Below are 6000 nucleotides of genomic sequence, written 5' to 3'. Positions count from 1 at the left end.
GAGCGTTTGGCAGATATGATCGGAAACTGTTTCGGCAGGTAATTACAAAGTAAACAGGACAGGGCGCGTGTCAGTGTGTTTATTTGTAGTTTTATGCACTTAGCTGGATTTAAGAGCAAGGAAGTCGACTATTTGAAACAACTAGAGAGGGAAAAAAATGTTTCGAAGGAGCAGCTGAAATCACCTGGACCTGAATGAAAAGGTCCAGTATGTAATATGAGTGAGTGTTTGCTTGGACTGTATTAAAATAGAAACTTTGATTTAGACCTCTGTGCAATCTTGTTCTGACACGACGCCTATTGCAGGATAAATGGGGCAAAAATGACAACAAATCTAACATATCCCAAGTAAAGTTTTAGAAATGTACATTTCTACCCATAACAGTATACAGTATAATGCAATAATGTAAACTTTGTGGATTTTTTGCTCTTATGTATAATATCAAAGTCCTTTTTATGTCTTTATTTGTCAGCACAAGCTAAGAGACTGACAGGAGATCGGGGGAAGAGAGAGGAAAAGACTTGCGGCAAAGGGCCACAGGCTGGAATCAAACCGGGCTGCTGCAATAAGGACATGGCCTTTGTAAATGAACATGAAACACTGTCATGGTACTATCAGTTTAGTTTCATTTTATTTTTGTGGTATCTTTTGCTCTTTGTCCCTCGTTTACTTGTGCTCCTCACCAGCCTGATTTTCCCACCACACCTGTCTTGCATCTGTCTAATCACCCCAGTCCTGTTCCCAGTCTTCTTTCTAGCCTATCAGCTCCTTCCCTGCTCTCTTGGTTCCTCCACTGATTCCCCTCACCTGTGTTTCTCTGCCTCACTCCACCTGCACCTCATCTCCTCATTAGTTTAATTTGTATTTAAGTCCAGTCTTTAGTCAAGGCATCTGTCTCTTTCCCGGTGCTCTGGTCTGTTTCACTGATCCTGTCGCGTTTGCTTGTTCCTTGTGTTGCTGCTTATCCTGAGTAAAACTTCATTGATTGATCCATTGATCTTCCTGCCTGCCTCTTCTACATTTGGGTCAAACTTATTGGCTCCAGCGTGACACTACTTTGACAGTCATTAGTCCAGTTATGATACCTCTATTTTTTTCTGACTTACCTGACTTTACCTGGTATTTCTTCACCCTCAGTCACCCTCCCTGATAATCTGATGAAACAACCTGAAAATAGAAATGATTCTATGGACCAATCTGCTTATGAAACTGCAAGTATGTACTCCTTTTTTAAGGAGTTGCAAGCCAAAAATGTTGAGAGCCACATAATAAATCACTCCCCTGATAATCAATCACTAAACGGCTTATAATTATAAGGATACAAACCCTTGCTATAGCTTTCACTGTCAGTACATTTCCATCCACACACTGACAAAAAACATCCCCACTGCAGCCACCAGGGCTGCCCTTATTTATGAACAATTATTAACAAGCAGAGAGGAACCATGTCAGCTCATCACTGACCCTTGACACAGAGGAACTTTGGCACCTGGTCTTATTTTCCCGACACACTCTGTCTGTTTCTTCCACACTTTGTCAGATTGTTATCTGACTCGGATGACAGATTGGAAAAATACTGCAAAAAGACCCCCCCAACACACACACACACACACACACACACACACACACACACACACACACACACACACACACACACACATACACACCTGTCCATATCAAATAAAAGCCATGCTTCTGCTGCTGCTGTTGTGTATGTAAACACACACATATGGATGTGGAGTCTTGCACTCGTGTAAACACAAAGACAATATACTTTCAGCAGTATCACTGTCATTTTCTGCCCTATCATGACTGTTTGCACTCACAACAACACACATCGCAGCGCGGCTGATAACAATCTGTCTACTCGCTATCTAACTTTGTGCCTGCACGTACGTGTCGAACCCCCCCTGGTTACCGCCGAGCTATCTTCAGCCTACCTGTCTGCAACTCCTAAAGCCCTGATTTAACCAGACAACTTTACTGAGACCGCATCCTTATATTTACAGCAACACACGGTGATAATTGCTGTTGGAGGGCGAACCTGTCTTACTGCTGTGTCTGTGTACCCATCAATCCAGCGTTAACTCTTTGTTTACATGGTTGTATGCTGACTGGCTGATCTAATCTGGTCCAACTGTCTAACCTCTGACATCATACATGACTTCATGGGCGGAGAGGCACTTTCCAAAATGCCATGAACTTATGAGTGTTTACGAAGCAGAGCACTTGAACACAGAACAGGCATTTTTTTTATCTTCATCACACATTAAGATTTTACACTTACAGACTGCATTGTTATGGGACTTTTAGTAATAAAGATAGAATCTCATCATGCCGGACTTGCTGAAATGCACACGTTGAGATTTTACGTAATCACACAAGACTTTTTAAATGCTTATTTAATCCTTCATATCTTATCTGTTATGTCGCGTTTGCACCCTCAACAAAAGCCCACTAATCCTGAAAAACCTGCAACTAAACCTTACACTTCATATTTATTGTTCTCCTTTGTTTCACCAGATAGCATCAAGTTGTATTTGATGTACCCTTACATATCAAAAGTTGAAGAATATTCTTCATGTGCTCAGCTGTTTTCTTAAGCTTACAGGAATCACAAAAGTAGGAGTGGACAGACGGTGCAGAGCACAGACAGATGCCAAGAAGATGCACAAACACAAAAGTTGACGTGTTAGCGAGTTTACAGTGGCCCGAGGCAGCAATTGAGTCATGTAATAAAACGCTTTACCGTAAGATTGCTGCAGCGCAGACAGGTGCGAGTTTGCGTGTGTCTGTCTGTCATGAGTGTATGAATGTTTGGTGCAAACACTGAACAGAATACCCAGCTGTGCATACTGAACCCTGTTCTAAAATCAATACACAGCTACATTTTATACACACTGTGCAAATAAGGAGAAGGGGTCCGTGTCTCTGTTCTTAATGAAACTACTTTAATTCAGGATTTACTGGCAGGACATTTTATGTGTGTTGTGTCTATAGGCCAAAATATTAATCATATTTTATTTTATGTCCTAATTTTATTTTTGGTTACTACTAGGATAGGTTTACACGCTTTAATGCTCATTAACACATCTGTTTTTCTCATACTGTTCAGTGTTGCAGCACTGTCTTCCCCCCCTCTGTCTGCAACGCTCTGCTTCAGCTCCTGTCTCTTTAAGCCCCCCCCCTTCCAAATACCCAGTCTCCTCTGATTGGTCAGCTGACACACGCCTGACCCAGCGCCACAACAACAGAACAGCTGTGTTAAATCAATTGTTACGCAAAATTAGCTGCTAGGCATAAATTATGCAAATGTATGACATAGTGTGATGTCACAAAGTCTCGGGATTGAAGGTGAGACGACTGACGAGGTGTTTCAGGTGCAGTGTTTTCTGTGGGAGAGAGGAGCATCTGTTGGTGCAGACTTTGACTTTTTGAACTTTCAAGGTCTTTCATGTGCACAGGAAAAACTGAAAGCATAATAGGTCTGCTTAAAGCAACAACTTGAATGTAGCAAAAAGCATCACATCCGTCCTGGTTAGCACATCTGTACAATGAGACCAGTAAAATATGAAATACTATACGATGCATTGCAAAGAATTTTGGGAGCATTTAAAAGAAAAAAAAAAGGGGGGGTCTGGAAATATAAAAATACTTTCTGCACGGAACGCAAAACCATTTTTCTACTAGCATTTGTGCATTATGTGACCTTAAAATCTGACAACCATACTTCGTTAATCTGACACGTGACGGGCAACTTGCTGCATCAAAGGATTCAACACCACCTCCTTAACCCCAAGAGCTGACTTCTTGCAGCTCAGGTATGGGATGCTTTGTTTACTCTGCCATATCTAAGAAACGCTCAGTATTTCTCAGATTGAGTTCAGGTCGGGGTGTGAAACCGGACTCTGCACCGGCACACGCTCACACCCAGGTAACAGTACACTTAACCTGTCCAAGCTTGGACCGTAAGCCCGGTGGCGGAAACTGAGACGGAGGAGAGAAAAGGTGAAAGATCAGCCTCGCACTCCTGTGTGACATGAGGCTTGTCTGGGAGGCGCTCTAATCCTCAACCCAGCAGGGGGATTCCAGTGGTCTTTACCCTTTTTAGATGGGCTAGCAGCCCCTGCTTCAGGGAAGAAGTCGAGTGTTGAGGAGAAGAGAAGAGGTGAGATGTTAAATACCTGTGTGAAATATGGCCTCTCACAGAAAAGAGAGAAGGGTGTGTGTGTGTTTGCAGCACATGCCAGGAAAGGCACGGCAAGTGAGTTCTAGAGAGATCAGAGGAGAGGGCTGGAAAGTCCGAGCTGACTCACTATGCTGTCACCTTCACAAAATGCAGACACCCAGCAGTAGAGACAGAGAGGGAGAGGAAAAGAGAAAGAAAGACAGACAGACAGGAAGACAGACATAAAGAAGCAGACGTGGCTGCATGCACATAGTCTGACAATCTGAGGTATTATTAGTTGTGTTCATGTTTGCTGCCAGCTTTCACCGCTGTCTGCCGCTTGGAGCAGCCACGCACCCTTTGCTTTTTTTTTTTTTTTTTTTCCTTTTGTTAAACAGAAGAACGAAAGATGTTTGAGGACTTTGAAGTCTGGAAAAAAGGATCTTAAGATGAACAAATCCTTTGATCATGTGTCGGGGAGTTTGGATCTTTTGTTAAGGAGATGAGTGAGTTAAAATAACTTTAGTGATCTAGTGTCATGTAAGTCCACACCGGTAGCATACAGTGCTTTTGTCTGAGCTCGGCTCTGTCATCAAATCACCTTTGGATATAGATTAGTGGATGCATTTGAGCTTGGGAAGATCTCCTCTGAGTGAAAAGACAACAAAGAGATAGAGAGCAATCCTTTATCAAATGATACATTTACTGGAGGATTAATCACATTAGAAGGGCAGATAAGATTATCCTCCCTAAATACCCTTTCTACAGCACAAAGCAAAATAATCTTTAGGCGCTGTTGCTGGAACACCATCACACATTAAGAGCCTCCTTTGAGCGGCGCGGAGTTTAAGACATCGCATGTTATTATTTCACGATTGGCTTTCTGTGTTTCCCCAGCGTAAACCTAAAACACCCAACGTCTTAATATAAACACATGAAAACCAGACAACCCACTGAAGTGGGGCCTTTATTGCTCCGTCTAATGCAAAAATGACTTTGATGTGATCGTCACCAGTGCACACATTGAACTCAGACACCACCTAATGTGAGCCAGACAGCCGCTTTTCTCAGCAGAGCAGAACTCACCTACATCCTGTTCCCCTCAGCTGGCCAGCTGAGTGAAGTGAGGGGGAATGGGTTTCTGCAGTCAAGCACACAATGATGAATAAACAGCACAGACAAATGGTTAAATGGTTCTCTTAAACTATAAGGCAATGCTTGAATCTGTTGGGTTTGTGTTAGTTGGGACTAACTCTTAGCGCTTGGTAATGCCAACATTTTGTCACTGTCCAGATAACCCAATGGGTTTTCATATGGTTTATGTAGCATAAGAAGTAGAGGGACGATCTCAAACCATAAAGAAAAACTCCTCTCTAGTTTGAGGGACATTGTTTTCTTTTGACAGTGACAAATCAGAGGAATTTAATCAAATGCAACCAAATTGCCAGAATAAATGTTAGCAAAGTACGTCTCTGCAAAACCACAGATAAGTTAAAACTCAATGTTTGTTTGTGTTGCTGCTTTATGTTTTTTTAGGTTTTCTATTTCTCTCTTGTCACAACGCTGTGCTTGTGGTCTAGCTAGTTTAAGGCACCAAAACAGCTTGGTCAGGGTTAGGAAAACATCGTGGATTGGCTTAAAATAGCCTATCTGTTTTGGTCGCCACAAAACAGCTGGAAATCTCCCCACAAAGTCACACTGAAGTCACCCGCTTTGCAGCCTTGTGGCTGATAATAACACTACCACCTTCTGATGTGAAAGTCAGCTAATGCCATACAATGTGAACGTGATGTGCCACGTTTGGTACAAATGCCAACCATGGGTGTATCTGT

Source organism: Pagrus major, chromosome 5 (genome assembly GCF_040436345.1).
Source record: "Pagrus major chromosome 5, Pma_NU_1.0".
Classification (NCBI taxonomy): Eukaryota; Metazoa; Chordata; class Actinopteri; order Spariformes; family Sparidae; genus Pagrus; species Pagrus major.
This window is presented reverse-complemented; position numbering follows the sequence as displayed.